We start from the raw sequence: 18,269 nt of genomic DNA on the forward strand, positions 1-18,269 counted from the left end.
AATTATCAATATGTCCATTTGTAAAAATATTTATGCAATGTTTTTAGAATATTAAAACCAATTACAGCATCTCTAACTTACCAGGAAATTAACTTCCAAGATGGTAGTTTTATAATATAATTGTCAAGAATATAAACTATCTTATCTTTTCTCCTTGCCTCCCTAGTTAAGGAATAAGAACCCCTATATAGAGAATAAATGGGGTTATTTTCATTTTTGAAATATATATACATATATATATATAATGCATATGGTAATGGATTTTAGCCAGCATTTCATACTGAGAAAGGGCAAAGCCCTTTATGTTAGCTGTTCTGTTATTTATATGTAGAACATGTTTCCTCAACAGTTTCAGACAGATAAATATGAGTCTTCTGTAAGGCAAGGGCTAGGAGTTTAAGCAGTTTAAGCTTGTCACCCTTCACATTCTCAATTCGTCCTGTTTCTTCTAATGCATTCCTAATTTCTCTACTTCTCTCCTTGTGTCATGATTGGATTAAAGTGTGGCTATGACAAGTGGCTTGAATACCAATGCCTCCCTATTGCATCTACTCTGCATACACTGTGTTAACATTCAGGTTTAGTCTACTAAAGGAGATACAGCATTTTGTCCTCTGGTAAAATTGTCATTATTTCTATTTCTATTTTGGGTTTTCTTGCTCCTGTCTGATTTTCCTTTACTGTGAACTGTTTTGCTACTCTGTGCTACCAGCTATAATGGTGATGATTTGTAACTAGTTTCCTTTAGAGGATAAGCTGTCAGGCCGTTACAAAGATTTTCCTTAACTTATCATTTAAATGTGTGCCGTTCCCTCTGCATTTACGTTTTACTTAGACTATTAGTGGAATTTTCCTATTCTTCTTCTCTATTTGTATTTGTTGTCTTCTAAGTGGTACTCTCTCTGTCACATAATTTCTTGTTTGTTCTGCCCACACATTTGGCAATGTCATCCTTTGGAAAGGGATAGTGCACACCAAACAGGAAAAAAAGAAAATTAAGGATTTAATTACCTTTCATGCCCTGAAGTTTTATTCATATATTCACTGACAGTTATTCATAGTAAACACCTAACTGTGCACTCCATTTCTTTTGGGGTCAGTGGCAATAGACCCATTTTGCAGTTGGTTTCAGAATGACTTGGCATTTGCTGAGTGTACATCCCAAACGTGAGGGAAACTGATCTTAATGTATTCAAGGCCCGCTCCCAAAATGACTGCCACAGAGATTTATGGCTGGAAAAGATCTTGGAGTTTAACAGATAAAGCAGTTGAGGCAAGGGAAAGCAGGGTTGGTTTTAGGATACTACAATTAATTCAATCATATAATTATCAATGAGGCTAGAATGAAAATCCAGATATCATCCTTGATGCCTACAGTTAAACATGTGGCAGTACAGTGGCATGGTGAAAAAGAGTGATGTGGAAAAAAACGGTTTTGATTCTGGAGTATCTCCTGCCTGGATGCTATTGGGGAAAACAAAACAAAACAAAAGAACCTAAAAACAAAGAACAAAACCCAAAAATCCCGGGGGTGGCCTCAGGAATTCATTCCTGCCAGGGCATATTTGGATTTAAAAGGAGTATTGCCATGCGTTACCATTTCTTTTAGTGCAGTTCCTGCATACGTGGCCAAGAGTGAATTTGCCATCTGGAAGAGTAAAGCCATCAGAATAGCTGCAATGGCATGCCTATCTTGATCAGATCAGTCCACATTAGATAGGAAGACACAACCTTAACCTGGAAACATTGAGGTCAGAACCTTGCCAGTGTCATTTTTGCTTTCCAGAACTGACGTTTGGAATTGGCTTAGAGGGAGGGATAATGATAAAATAGTTTGGTTTCTTAAAAGAACATTTTAAGATTTAAAACCCAGGTAAACCCAGGTGCAAAGGACAATGATCTATAAATTGTCTGCATATAATTATTTGAATTTCAAAAAAAAGAAAAATCCCTACTCATGTTGGTAATTGGAAGTAGATTTAAGCTGGATAATGTTCAACCAGAAAAGCTTCAGAAAAAGGCAACCAGATGGTGAGGAGTCTGGAAACCATGTCTTATATTTAATGTTGTTAGAAGGAAATGTGTAGGGGGAAAATACTAAAACGATCTCTACAATATTTGAAGAATTATCACCTGAAAGAGGAAGCAGCCATTTTACAGAAGAAAGAATAAGAAATAATGGATATAAATTCCTAGAAGGCAAATTTTGATAACCAGAAGCGAATTATGGAGAGCTGTTTGTTATACAGGCTGTTTCATGAAGCAGGTAAATAATGATTAACTCATCCTCTGAAAAGTTAAGAAGACAGTAGATGACCAATCACCTGTTTCGGATATTTAATGATCCCAACAATGAGTAAAAGGCTAGATAGGATTATATGGGCAGACTCTTTCTGAGTCTGTGACTTTATATAGTTATTGGTATAAGGTACTTTGTTATGTGTAGAGATTTATTCTTTATGTATAGAGATTGTTTTTTCTTATTCCGGAGTCTTTCATGAAGTGATTTTCTAATATTTTTCAGGATCCTTTGACTTATCCCATCTCCAAGTATTTATCTGTAGATAATTCATTCCTATAAAAACTGAGAATGTACAGTGTATCAATTACTGTTTGTAAAGTGTGGAGGAGATGCAAAGATGAATGTGGTGTCCACATTGATTAGGGTATGGTGATACTAAAATTATGGTAGGTGGATTACTAAAATCACAATTAGCTGAGAGGGCTATTTAAAAATACAGATTCTGGGACCTAATCCAGCTCTATTTTAAGAATCTCTAGAAGGAAATTTGAAAAGTGAGATTTCTAGAAGCCTTACAAGAGAATCTTAAGCACAACGAATTTTGAGAACCACAGACTAGGAAGATAGAAAGTGAATTTGCATGAATTACTGGAAATATATAAAGAATGATATATTCCACAGAAAAGTAAGCTATTTAGATATGGATGTTGGGGATAGTGGGAGTGAGGAGGGAGAAGGCAGAGATGATAAAATATTACAAAAAGCTACAGGTATTTTTCTGTGGATGATTCATTCACATGATTGTTGCATAACATTCTGTTAAGCACTATGCATAAGATGTAGAAAAGATATAACATGAATGAGATTTTTATTCTGTCCACAAGTTGCTTGGCATCTATGATGATTCTCTGGTTGCAATGTGTTTTGCTTTCAGCTACCAGAATTGGTTTTGCAGGGGAAAGGAAAATAATGTTGAAGTCAGGTTGGACATAGCATGTACCAGGCTATATGGCTAGGCAATGAGAGAATCATTGATGCTGTAACATCTGCCCGACAAATGCAGCGATGGTCTTGGTTACAAATGGACAATAATATTCTTAGGGCATCACTAGCTATAATGTGTACCAGGTTTATTTTGCTTTGAGAAGGGATATAAGATAGGAAACAGAGCATGTCAGCATGACTCCATCAAATAAGTTTTCCTCAAGAGTTCTACAGCAGTCCTGGCAACTGCTTCCCAGACCACACAAGGAGCACACTCAGTTTCAGGGGTTTAGACCCCACAAGTGGGTACAGGTCATCCCAGCAAAGGCAGGCTTCATACATGATAGCCCATGAGAGTAGCAGACAGGCCTACTCAAGGATCATGCTTTTTCTACAAAGTACCACACAAGGAGGCAAAGCTCATATTTAATATTATCCAGCATGTTTTTGTAGAGTTTTATTATGTAGTCCTTCAGGGCCTATATGCCCATTCAGGTCACCAATCAGAGATAATAAGGAATGATGCCTAGTGACACAGTTCCCTGTTTATGTACTTCCAAAGAAACAGCTGGGGAAGGTAAACCTGAAAACATCTCCCCACAGAGATAAGGTTTAGATCTGCTTTTAGTCCTTTCTCCTCATTTGGTTTTTGAGAAGAAGAGAGTATAATGAGTACTGTAGCTCAAGAAGATTAGCTTGTAGCAGATGTATGAGGAAGTACTAGTGATAAAACTGAAGGTGAAGCCAATGGAGGTGGCCAGCAGTGCGTGACATATAATAGACACTCAAACAATAGATCAGATAACTGTTCTGGAGATAGTGAGGCCAAAATTTAATAACCTTTAAATTATAGGGTTAAATTATATACGTTGGGAAACTATCATGGATCATTAGTTAACATGTCTCAGGAAGATACTGTGAGTAGACGGTGAAGGAAAATATTTTTCCTACTCCTCAGAAAGAAAGATGTGAATGTGAAGATTTTAAAGCATTTATGTAGAAGCAAACATGTTAACAACATACAGTATATGAAGAATGAAGTAGACATTTTGGATAGATTATTCTAGAAATGACAAGACTCTCAGCCCTTGGTCATATCCCATTTGTTAAATTAATATGGTTAAAGTTGAATATAGGCTATGATGCTTTAATTCTACAAAGACCTTGGAATCAGCATGTCTAATACAATTACTTACCTTTAACCTGCACACAACCAACCTCCGCCCAACCACCAGCAAATAAGAGAAACAAAGATGAAAGAAATAATTTTTTCATTCAGTAGATATTTATTGAGTGCCTTCTATATACCAAGAACTGTTTAGACCTTCTGATTTATTGGTGAACAAAACTGATACAAATCTCCCATAATCATAACAATAAACAAGGAATTCTTATACTGATGAATATAAAATATTATTTGTATTATGAAGTAATGAATTATATAGAGTATAACTAAATTATGTAAATAATAAGGTGGTAGCTGCTATGAAAAATGAATGACCATGTAATAAAGTCTATAATCTTTAGTAAGTACATTATTTTCATAATGGGCTTAGATGTGTTTTTAATATTGTTTTTAATTTAAAATACTATTATCCTGGAGATTTAAAAAAATAAACTATGGAAAATACATATTTCAAATAATTTACTAAGTTTTTTGGCCTATGGTTAATAATCATTCTGTAACTTCAGGAGCCCTTTTCTTTAACAAATACGTTTTTAGTAACAAAAGTAAATTTTTTTTTATTTCAAATATTCAAAAGAAGAAACAAACCTTATTTTATTGTATTTTATCTTTTGGTAGAAATGAATATGTACTATAACCTACTGGAAATCTTAATGTTATATCCATATCAATATTTGTGTTGATGGCTGATAACTTCACTAAATATACTTAGTAATATTCAGAGAATCATTTACAGATTTGGAATTTATCCATATTTTCTTTTTCTCTCTCTTCCCTCACTTATTTCCTCACATATGGAAAGGAATGGCAGTGAAACTTAAATCATCTGAATATGTAAAATTTCCCAAAAACTCCTGAGGAAAATAAAATCCTCCATAAAGTGGTTTAGGAAAGCAATGTTTCCATAATTAGTGGAGGCTTAAAGTGGTAGCTATATTACAGTATTTCAGACAGTATTCCAGACAGCTTCAGACTGGGGCTATATATACCATGTATGCTTTAGCCTAGCTTATCAATTCCTTCCCACTGGTCTGGTTCGGAGACATAAGCTGAACACACATCATGTTCAGGAATCTCGCAGAAGCCCACTCTTTCCTCTAAACCAGAGCTGATACAAAAGGATTTCTAAATAACTTCAAAAACTAGTGACCTTAACTTTCTGTCTATGGGCTTTGGTGAGATCAGAGAAAGCATCATGCAATTAAGTGAAAATATACTGTCTGTGCATTCTTTTTTTTTTTCCCCCTGAAAAGAGCCATTCAAGGCATTCATCTGATTCTCAAAAGGTCCCACAAATTTAAAAAGGTTAAAGGTACTATTCCTCTGTCAGCTTTAGACGTTCCAGAGATCCAAACTCAGCCAATAACACCCTGAGTGAATTGGTACATAAAGAAGGCCTGGAATAGAGCCACAAACTTTTATTTTTCTAGACCTGGCAGTTGCTTTGGATTTGGACTGAACCAGTACAAACTATTTTGCATTGCTGTGGATGTTGCCGACATTCTCAGGCCACTCTAGGAGCCTGCAGAGATGAGCAAGAAGCCAACTGGCCCATTTTGTCAAGTGGTGTATAAGCAGGCCAGTGAGAGGAGCCAGATATTTTCTAGTGCCACAATTTTGTCCAGTAAACGTTGGCAGAAGTGAGTAGCCATTTACATACCTGCAACTGTGCTGGATATCTGATCTGAAATGCCCATGCTGGGCTCCGAAACACAAGATGGGGCAAATTCTGTGACAACATACACCAAGTAAAGTTTCTCTCTGGAGGATAAGTATTTGATGATTAGAAAGAGGATTATTGAATATCACAATATTTTATGTACACTTTAGTTTTTATCAAGAATAGTCAAAAATTCTCTTTTATTCCATTTTCTAACTATGCCTCCATTAAAATTCATTAGTCCATAAAATTTACAAAAGTATTATGTATACTTTAATAAAATCACTTATTGAAAAAAACTTTCAAAAGTCATCTGAACCAAATATAGCTATAGTAAAGTGTTTATGTGAACTTTCTTTTGCTGTGTTAAAGACAACGCTCATTTCCAAAGTTACTTAGGTCAGCACTTTCTGCAGCACTTTCCCCCCACCCAGTCTGCATTCCATCCTTCATTCCTTTTTCCAGCTAAAGTATCCCACTGTGTGGATGTACCACCATTTACTTGTCTATCCACCTATTGAAGGACATTTGAGTTGCTTCCAGTTTAAGACAGTTATAAAAAAAGCTGCTATACAAATTTTTGTGCAGGTTTTGTGTGGATATGCATTTTCACATTAGCTTAGTTAGTAAATAATAACATGATAACTAGTTCATATAGTGAGACTTCATGTAGCTTTCTAGAAAACTATCAAACTGTCTTCCACAGTGGAGGTACTATTTTGAATTCCAACCAGCAATGAATGAGAGTTCCTGTTGTTCTCCATCCTCTCTAACAATTCGTATTAATAGTTTGGGGGGGGGGGTGTTAGCTATTCTAATAGATATACAGTGATGGCTCATTGTTGTTTTAACTTTCATTCTCCTAATGGGAAATATTGAGCATATTTTCATATGCTTATTTGCCACCTAGGTCTTTTGCTTGTGTTTTGAGTGGCTTATTTGGTTCCTTATTGTTGACTTTTAAGAGTTCTTTGTATATTTTAGATACAGGTCCTTTATTAGATATGTATTTTACAAATATTTTCTCAAAGTCTACAGTTAATCTTTCCATTCTCTTAATATTTTTCACAGAACATAATGAATTAATTTTAGTTAAGTACAACTTTCCCATTTTTTTCATAGACTGTGCTTCTGTTATTATATCTAAAAAGTCATCATCAAACCAAAAGCCACATTGACTTTCTTCTATGTTTCCTTCCAGAATTTTTAGAGTTTTACACTTGTATTTAGGCCTATAATCCTTTTTTGAGTTAATTTCTGTAAAAGTTGTGAGATCTGTACCTAGTTTCCTTTCCCCCTCCCTCCCTCCCTTCCCTCTTTCCCTCCTTCTTTGCTTTCTTGCATGTGGACATCCAAATGTTTCAGCACCACTTGTTGAAAACAACTTTTCTCCATTGAAGTGCCTTTATTCCTTTGTCAAAGATAGGTTGACTGTATTTGTGTAGGTCTGTTTTTGAGCTCTCTATTATGCTACATTGATACATGTGTATTCTTTCACCAATATTCTGCTGACTTGGTTATTGTAGCTCCATGGTAAGTCTTGAAATCACGTAGAGTGAGTCATACAACTTTGTTCTTCTTGCCCAGTATTGTGTTGGCTATCCTATTTCTTCTTCTTTCTCACATAAATTTTAGAATCAGATCGTCCATATATACAAAATTCTTGGTGGGATTTTGATTAAGATCGCATTAAATCTATAGATCATACTGGGAAAAATCAACATCTAGACAGTATTGAGTCTTCCAGTCTTTGAACATGGAATATCTTTCCATTTATTTAGATTTTCTTTGATTTCTTTCATCAGAATTTTGAAGTTTTCCACATACATATTCTGTACATCATTTGTTAAATTTATGCGCACGTTTCTTTTTTTGTGCTATCATAATTTTTTCTTACATTTCAAATTCAAATTATTCATTCCAAATATGTAGAAAAGCAGTTGATTTTTGCCAATTAACCATATACCCTGCTACTTGCTATACTCACTTATTAGCTCCAGGGGATTTTGCAGATGCATGACTTTGTTTTTGTTTTTATTTTAATCTAAAAACTTAGACAAATAGTAATTTCTGCTTAATAGTATAGCTTAAAAATTAACTACAATATATATGGCAATGGCCAGAACAAAATCTCATACATTGTAAAAACTCACTAAATAGTAACTGAAATTTTAATTTCAACAGCAAACACTGGTGTAATGACTAACTTCGTAACTTGTTTGAAAAATCCTAAGTAAAATCTTTCCTTAACCTTAATTCTGTTATTAATTACAAAGTAATCAAACCAATGTATAGTAAGGTAATTCTATGTTCTCCATAACTAATTCTTTTCTGTTTTCATTTTATTCAAATTTAATATTGCCAATGTATGTATGTTCTTAATTATTCTTAGTGTTACTTTCTGTCATGGCATTTCTTTAATCTAAATGCATAAATTATTGTGCTAGATTTTATCTATAATGCTAACCCAAATCAAATAAATTACAATCACAATCTATAATTAATTTTACTGAGAAGTACACATAAAGGATAGGAAATAAACTTTATAATCCTCTTTCCTTGGCCTTTTCATTTCTTTGAATTCTGATTAAAAAATTAAAGTAAACAGTGATGAGGGAAGGGAAGAGTTTGAAAAGCATGTGTACAGGGTCAAAAATGGTACAATGGACAAAAGTGGACGAAAGAGACAGTGTGATGCCTGAGCTGGAAAAGCCAATGACAAAGTGCCTTTCTTTTTGTACCCAGCCCCAGCTGACCCATATTTCACTCCTATAACCGTAATTTTCATTTTTATTGAGCAAAACAATCATCTTTTGTTACTATTAAACTTTCACATTCTCAAACTTCACACCAAAAATTTGATTCACTAGGTTTCAGTTTTACCCTAAGAATATGCATTTGAACAATAACCAGATTGGTCTGTGGGACATATTTTAAAAAGGTAGCCTAGATTATCATTTATACTATGTGGCTATTTTTTTATGCTAAGTATTTTTTATATAAGGGTGCTGAGTACCAAGTACACAAGATCTCTCCCTTTGCAGAATACATAATTTAGGGCACATTAATTACAAAAAACAGGGAAAAAAATGAAGCAAACAATATAGAGAAACAGCTTGTTAATTTCTTATGAGATGTGATAATTATCAATGAGTATGATTTCTGATTTTTGATTATCATTGTTGTTTTGTTTTTTCTTGAAACAGAGAACATGAATCATTACCTCCTGGGAACTAACCACTTTAAAAAAATTAATTGAAAACTTGAAATATTCATTTATTGGGGTCAAAGGCAAAGTCCCAGTGGACAATTAGCTTGAGTGCTAAGCCACCTGATCAAATGCTTGCCAGACTTGCACACCGTAATTCTGAATAACTGCATCTGGCTTGGTGAGAGAAGGGAAAAACATCATTCTCTCTGGAGAAATCCTAGGAGCCAACTCCGTTAGAGCTGTTCACAACTGACAAATGGTCAGGGAATTTGGAAAGGTATGTAGAGGAGAAAATCCAACTCCAATAGGGAGCCTGGCATAATATAGCATCGCAAACCAAAAAGGGTCTGATGTTCACAGCATGATTCCTGCAGGTGCTCACTCTCCTGGAATTGTAACTGAGCACCACAGAGGGAGCATCTTCTTATTTGCACTCTGCTTAGTGACAAGACTCACTGACCTTTTTGCCTTCTTGTAATCTGGGGTTCTTTCCACTGGGTTACCATTCCAGCCTGTCTTTATTCCAGGGATCAGGAAAGATTTCTTATCTCCCTTCCCTGTCAGATAAATGGAAGTTGCACGATGCCACAGGCTAAGCAGGACAATGAAAGCCATTTTGTGAGGAGACAATCGGTTGATAGAATAAAACCAAGCTGCCAAATCCAAAAGACTAAATAGGAACTGGCAGCCAAAACAGGACAAAGAAACTAATTTTGCTGATTAGCAAAGATTATAATGATAAACAAACTGGTTAATATGGTGGGAATAAGATTAACCTGAAAGAAATCTGAATAGAAGACAGTAACCTCACAGATGCCACTTATTTGTCTTATCCTTTATTCTTTATTGATATGTTGGGTACATTTAAAAGGGCCAAAAATGCAAAGTGCAAAAATGGGAAAGCCATTCATCTTGGCATTCTATGTTCTTTTTACTGTTTGTAGCCTTCCTACCTGCTCCAACATGGCAAAAGAAATGCCAGTTCAATCCTAGCAGAGGTAATAGAAACAAAGGTAGAAGGTACATCAACAGCTATGGTGGTTACATAAATTTCCAAGTATTGGCCTAGAGAAGAGGAAAAAGTGAAGGAACATGGTTTTGGTGGCTACAAACACAGTCACTTCTATCATAGTCCTTGTTTTTGCAGAATCTGCATCATTTCTAATATACTTCCATATTATGTAGATGAAATGAAGTAGCTGGTGTGTGAAAAGGCATAGAGTGTGTGGCAGACTAATCCAAAGGATGAGGAGAGTATCACTGATATCAAATTATATTCTCTTTGTTTATCATGTTATTATTTATAAAATACTTCAGATGGATTATCTCATGTTACTCACTTTGAAGGCAATTAACTTAGGAGTCACTATTCCCTTTTTCATTATAATTAACCCAAGGACCAGAAAGGTAAAGGTTTTTCACACCTTCCTCACATCAGTCAGCCAGCAAGTGGCAAATTTGAAACTTAAACTGAGTATCAGTTCTTCTTATTCTTTGTTCTATGTGCTTTCTCCTACTTCTGATTCCTTTTCTCATAAAACAGAAGCAGATCTATAAAACTGAGTGTTCTTGTAAAATATTGCTAATTTCAATGAACCAGTTGAATCCATTCCTTATTACCAGAGCTGGAAGACCTAGAGCTAAGTAACTCAAGATTATATCAGAAATACAGAAGGAACAAGTTTGAATTGTGATCCAGTGTTGTGCCAGAGTCAGCTAGCACCAAATCCCAGGAGCAATCTATTCTCAATTCCCGGTTCAGCAACATCACATTGTTAACTTGAAATTGACCATAATGGCAGTATTTACACGAGAGAAATTGGCATAGTTGTTAAACATTTATTAGCTCATCACTGCATCAATTTCATTGGTGCTGCTGTGGTAGAAGATAGGGATATGAGTAATGAATAATAGAAAAGCATGATCTTTGGACTAAAAAAGACTTTGGTTTGAATTCTAGCTATATCATTATATAGTATAGTGACCTTGGCCAAATAACTTAACTTTTGAGTCATCAATCCTTTCTAAGTATAATAATACATAGATATTAGTAAGAACTAATAATGACTCTTTGCAGATCCTTAGGATTAATAAGCATGTAAGCGCTGACATATAAAAAGCAGTCAATTTTAAGTGCTATTATTAGAATTATTAGAAACCTTCGCTTTTGTGTCTAAGTTCTCACATAAATAAAGTTATTTTAATAAAATCACATTAGTGCTCTGTGGAAGATATGTGACATTGGAGAAAATATTTTTAAAAAACTGATAAAAATTATAAAATCTGTTAGGCTTTTTAGAAAGAGGTACCATTATAATTCTAGCTATTTACTACTACCACACATTACAAGAGAATATAAAATCCAGCTAAGAGAGAAGCTATTTTTGCCAAATTGAAGTAACAGGAGGTAAATGGTACTGCTCTCCTCCAAAGGATCTGTGGATTTATAAATTGGTTGGAAGCATAGAGTTTTGGTTATTTTGTTTCATATGATTCACAGTGCCAAGCACTGCAGTCCTAATTTTATCCTAGGGCATTCATTCAGTACTTAGTTGGAGAGAATAGTGCCACCAACCTCGTCCTCATAAGCTCTGCCAAATATCCAAGTTTGGAGAGGAATGCACTCTAAGAAACATCTATGAAGCCTAAGCTATTTTGTTGTTACCAGGAAGACAACCCAATTCTTGCATCAAAGCACGGGTTAGATTAGGAGTGAGATTTCCATAAGATATATTTTACTCCAACATTCAGAGACTTGAGGAACATGAGACAGTATAAATATTGTGAAAGCTTCAAGAAAATGCAAGGCAGTAAACAGAGTAGTTTTGAAACCAGCAACAACCCAAAGCAAAAACAAGCACACAACAACAAAACAGCGAAAAATTGCTTTTATATAGTGAAAATGCCAGAGAGTTTATACTGCTCTGAGTGTCTCAGACTCAGGGAAATCTGGCACCTTTTTTGTCCATCAGGCACATTGCATTGAAGAAGTTTAAAGGAAACTGTAGTACATGCTAATGCCATGGGGAATAAGTCACTCAGTAGGAAGTCCTCCCACTGGGACATGATTTCATGTTGAAAATAACAGCTTTTGAGCTACCTCTTTTCAGCTTATTCCATAAAAAGAGCTATTAAATATCAAGTATGTTGAAGTGAGTCATATATATGATTATTTATTATGTACATTTTTCCAAAACTGGTAATGGAAGTATAATTAATGGCTTTGATTAATGAAGTGATTAGAGGGTGTCTCCTCAAAAGAAGGAATCATGGCTGTGAATCAGGAAGCCATGGGAATGGGTGTTATATTTGCTACTGCTTCTTTGTATGCAAATGGATAAACATATCTACAGGACAGCGGTTTAGGTTCTGAATTGTGAAGTTATAGTGGAGTCAAGGTATGCCTTGTTGCTGCCTTTTTAAAGAGCTGTACCAAGCTCACTGGCTGTCTTTCAAAAGGAAAAATATACTCCAGAATTGGCAAAAAGACCAACAATACACTCAGTAGACCATTCACTTTACAGGGAACAAATATTTCACTTTAGTTCCATGTGAAATGACATTTTGCTAGGAGATATAGGCATCAAGAAACTGGAACATTTTTGGATAAGAAAATTTATCTCATATGTGCAGTCTTCAAAATGATGTCTTAAGGAAATTTCACTCTTGCTTCATTTGCTTTGTGATATCAATAGCATCAAAGGAATACCAATAAATAAGAAATTGCTTGGAAATCTATACCAGTCTTCTCAGCCCCACCAATGGAATTGGTCATGATGGATTTCCTTTATTCTCTTAATCACTGACAAATGCTTTCTTTCCCAGCTTCTTAGGAAAAACATTTAAGAAGAAATTGCTGGCCACTACATTGCTTTATATTTTTATGGAATTTTACAATCCTTCTATCTGTACCTTCCATCTCTTCCACATATTTGGTAGGTATTTGAGTTTTGCCTTTATAACTACAGCAATCTGTGTGTAGTTAAGAAAATTCTTCAAAAGGATATTTTCTCTCAGCCCCTAGGGAACACAAATGTATCAGACCAAATATTTTATTCTATTTGTGGTAAAAATGGTAGAGCACCATAACAAAAATCAAATGGTCTAGTGGTGCAAGCAAATAAAATAGGCCTTCTTCCAAGGAAAAAAAAAAGCCTAATGGAGTTCTTGCTTCAAAGAATGAAAAGTGAAGCCATAGGACCATGGCAAAGCTGTGTGGTATTTTGTTTTTGTCAAAAACTCTGATTTGTATAAGGCTGGTGGCCAATAACAGAAAGCAACCATGGATCCACTGACGAACATTGTGCATCTCTGCACCAGTTACCTTGGATTAGAGTTGTGTTCTCAGGCAATAAATATGTGCAAACTGGAAATGATGAGTTTCTGGATCCATGAAAAGCATCCTTTTCTTTTTTTCTTGTTTTAAAATCCAAATCACAGTAGAATGTTAGGCAGAAGAATTCATTTGAAAATTTATAGAGATAGTGAAGCAGTCTAGGGAAGGCACATTATTGTGCATATTTGGAAACATCTTTTTATACCTAATTGGATTTCTCTGGTTCTTAATTAAATGTTAATTCAAGTCAGCTATTGGCTGAATAAATTCAAAGTTTGAGGAAAGTAATTGTGGAGGTATAATTTCAGTCTAGCATTCTGCTTTAGTATGTAGGACACGGCTATGAAATAGCAGCTCTAGTTTTTGGTCATATGGTTTATGTGGGCTAATTGCTTAATATCCCTGAAACTCATTTCCCCTTTTGTAAGAGGGAGGATGTTTTAGGAAATAATGAGACCAACCTACTCTGAGCTTCTTGGAGAGAGTCAAGCTTGTAGAATTTGTGATGATGGTGCTTAAAAAAATAGATCATTAACCACAACACCCTGACTGAAAGGAGTTTGATTTCACTAGAAGAAAAAAAAATATATACAAGATAAATACATTTTCCTGTCTTCAGACATGAGAGAATAAGAAGTCTAGATAGATTTGACTTATAGTTTTCTTATGATTTTTGAGGTTAGCTGGGGTTTGCAGGGATATTTATTATTCAAAATTTAGCAAACATTTGTTGTACAACTAATTAAGATTCAAATACTCTGTTGGGCACTGAGGTGATAAGTTAATACAGCCTTGTCTCTCCCCTCAAAACAACTCACCATTCTACAAGACAGAACTAAATAAAAGCCAACCTGAGGTAGAAAGAATTTTTAAGAGAAACAAAGAGGAATAACTGATAAGGGTAAGAAGTAGACACAGAAAACATAAAAAAAAAATCTTTTAAGTTACACACTGATGATTGAAAAGGACTTTATTAAGTGAAGAACAAGGGCAGGACATTTGTTACAAGCTGAGAAAACTACTTGGAGAAAAATCCAGAAAACTTATGAATTTTTAGGGAACACATTTGGTGTGTTTTTATTATTATGTTCTATTAACAGCTATGAGGGGATGTTTTAGTCATAATATTGGCTAATAGTAAAGCACTTGAGCTTTGTAAGTTGAGAGCTATCCACAGGAAGCTAGTGATTCTGAGGGTTTTTTCTTTTCTCCCCCAGTACTGCTACCTGGAATAGATGTTATGGGCAGTCCAGTTATCTCTGAACTACATAGTATTGCTACATTGTAAGACATATGGAATACTTTCTAACCCATCCTCACACCTCATGCTCCATGTCTGAAGGTTATAGGGCTTTCAGATCATAATTTACCAAATTTTGTGTATTTATAATCAAGTACACATGATGTTAATGTGTTTTGTGTTAGAACTTGTCATTGTTTTATTAAGTATGTAGTACTCTGCCATACAGTAGAGCTCTCTTCAGTTCAAAGATGTGAAAACTAAGCAATTTTCAAAGTTAACAAAACTGTTAATCGTTATTGATAGATCTTGATCATCAACCTAAAAATTTGTTTTGCTTTCTTTAACTCTTTTTTTCTTACTATATTGTACCTTATTACTCTTCTCATCAATAGATGCTTAATTTTGTATTGATAATTAATATTAAGTGCAACATTTATTTTTAATAGAAAAGATGGAAAATACTTTTCTCTGGTATTGACACGTTCAATTTTATAATTCGAGTACCTATGTCAGTATGAATTCATTAGAATTTTGACAGAAGTAGAACAGTTGGATTTTGCTGCATTTACAAAATTCTCCTTTGCAGAACTTGACCTTGTTACATAGAATGATGTTAGAATACTTGCTTTATTTGTTACAACTGATTGACTTTACATAGTAGATATCTATTGCAATTGAACAGAAGTTCACTTCCTTGCAGATAATCTGCAAATGACATCAATTTATTTGCTACACCAAAATTTCAAGATAATGGAATTCTATTTTGGCAACCTTTTCTTCCCATATTGATTCTTAGGTCAATAAAATGCTTACATGGTACCTACAAAAAAGACATCACTTAATCTCTCATTCCCAGGTTATCTCAATTAACTGATTAACAGAGGTCAACTGGGAGCAGGGCTGATTAATAGATTTACTTAAAAAAGAGTATATCAGGTTGGGATAACTCAGAAATCCCAAGATTAAAGATGTTTAAGTGTGGTTTACCTTTGGTGAGCATAAGTTGAGTAGATTTTCATGCAAAAAATATGAAAGACTTTGAAATGAGAAAAAGAGAAAAAAATTACTAAGTGCCCTGAATAGAGTACTTTTCCCTAAATGCCAGTGGCTACTTTACAACTATATTGTTGAAAACTGGCAGTAGAAAACTGATAATATTATATGAATGCTCCATAGGAAGGCTAATGGATTGTTCTTGGTGGAATGCAATTGATTATTGCCCTGTGGGTAGAGCAGTCATGCATCTTTCGTAAATTCATTTCAGCATTTCTTTTATTGCCTAGATATGTATAGTTATTTGAATTCTCCTTTGAGCTGGTTATAACATCATAGCACTCTCCTCTTTAATGAGTTAAATAAATTGAAGTATGATTATTTAAAATTGTATAAGAGTTATGACTTGACTTCAAAAAAAACTTTTAACAGTATAAATCAATGGTTCTCAAATTCTAGTGTGCATTATAATCCCCTGGAGGGCTTGTTAAGGCTTAGATCACTGGGCTCCATTTCCAGAGCTTCCGATTCAGTGTTACTGGGTCCTAAGAGTTTGCATTTCTAGCAAGTTGCAGGTGATAATGATGCTGCAGGTCCAGAGCCCATACTGTTGGTACCACTGGTATAAATCGTAGTCATCTAGGCTGGTGATTACAATCCTAAAAATCTTCATTTTACATCATTAGAAAGCTATTCATTCTAAGACCTAATCTGCAACCCTAAACTATTTTCAGATCCCTCTGTGACAAGAATGTCTCTAGTCCTTTCATTTTTTTCCCTTATGGCTAGAAAAATCTGCCCCTTAAATATCCTGATTTGGGCATTAGAAATAGCAGCAGCTTTTATCAAGTGACATGATGGGGAATAGGAAGGTATCACAGAAGACAATATAAAATTCACTCTAGACTGATTATGTAGTTAATTACTCTAGTGTGTGAACTTAGCCTTCAAAGCAATCTCATTTGGGCTGAGGAAAAAGCTACTACAGACAATTATGGGATGTGTGTGATGTGAGATGGGGAAACAGAGAGTTATCGTTGGAAGAGCAATATAAATGCTGAGCGATGTAATCTGGAATAAACGTAAGCGGAACTGTGTTTTCCCTGAGCCATAGCCTTCAATGCATAATACGTCCTTTCCATTCAAATTTCTTTGATTCAATTGCTCATTGGGACACGTTATATATTTTTCTTCTTTCCCCTTTCCTCTTGCAGGATATGCATTATTTCTCCCTATTGTGGCTATAGAACTAGTATGCATTTTCATTGTCAGACAGGAGGGTAGCAGTGGAGAGTAACTTAAATGAGCAAACATCTCTTTTCTATTTAAGTCCAAAGGAAAATCTTATACCCATAGGTGAATATCATGTGCCTGACCTAAAGATGTGACTGTAATTTTTCTTTTGTATTCTTACATTTCATAAAAAAGGAAGAAAAAGAAAGAAAAGCAAGACCTGTCATTGGTATGCTGATAGTGGGAAAAATATAGACAGAACATCCAACTACTTTTTTAAAGCCTTTTGTAAACCTATAAAACATAAGGTAAATTAAATATAATTTGGATGCAATTTGTCACGTATTTAGAGGTTGGTGGCAATTAAAAATGCAATTTGCTTTTAACACTATATTTCTCTTTTATGTACATTAAAAAAAATCAACACATTCCTGTCACATTCATGAGATTACAATGGTACACTCTAGTGGACAAATAAAATTGTACATCATATTTTCACAAGGTTTTCATACTTTTATATACATGAGCTGAGCTGTATTTAATTCAAAGAGCACTTTTAAATGGGTAGAATACAATGCGTCATTTTAATAGGAGAGAATTTGTGGATGGGACAATGTCTCTGAATGAATTTGCATTTAGAAAGTAGTTTTCTTTTCCCCAAATTGTTTTTTTCCTTACTCTTCCTTCTCCTTTTTATTTTATTTCAACCAATAAACACTGGATTTAACATTATAAAGCAAACATAAACTTATGACTTGAAAGCTGAGCACATAAAAGAAATGTGTTATTATCATCAATTTTAAGGCCATTGTAGGGAGGTTTTGTTCCCTTTCATAGAGAAAGGGAAAAATTTGCATCTCTTCATATTTTTTGAATATGAGTTGTCAGGGAAATAGAATATCAGAAGCATCTAACATAGAAATTTATAAAGATTTTTTTAACAGTTGATACTCAACATTAATATTAGAAGGAATAAAAATATCTGTACAATATAATCATCTTAGTTTTTTTCAGTGAATGAAGTCATATTTTCAGAATAAGATTTTGCTACTATTATTCTAAGTTATCTAGTAATGATGCATACTTTATTTGAATTTTCTAAAGTAATTTTTATATTATCCATGCTCTTTTAAAATATCCACAGATGAAGTTTAGCTTTTTTTTAAAATTTCTAAATTATT

Source organism: Lemur catta, chromosome 10 (genome assembly GCF_020740605.2).
Source record: "Lemur catta isolate mLemCat1 chromosome 10, mLemCat1.pri, whole genome shotgun sequence".
Classification (NCBI taxonomy): domain Eukaryota; kingdom Metazoa; phylum Chordata; class Mammalia; order Primates; family Lemuridae; genus Lemur; species Lemur catta.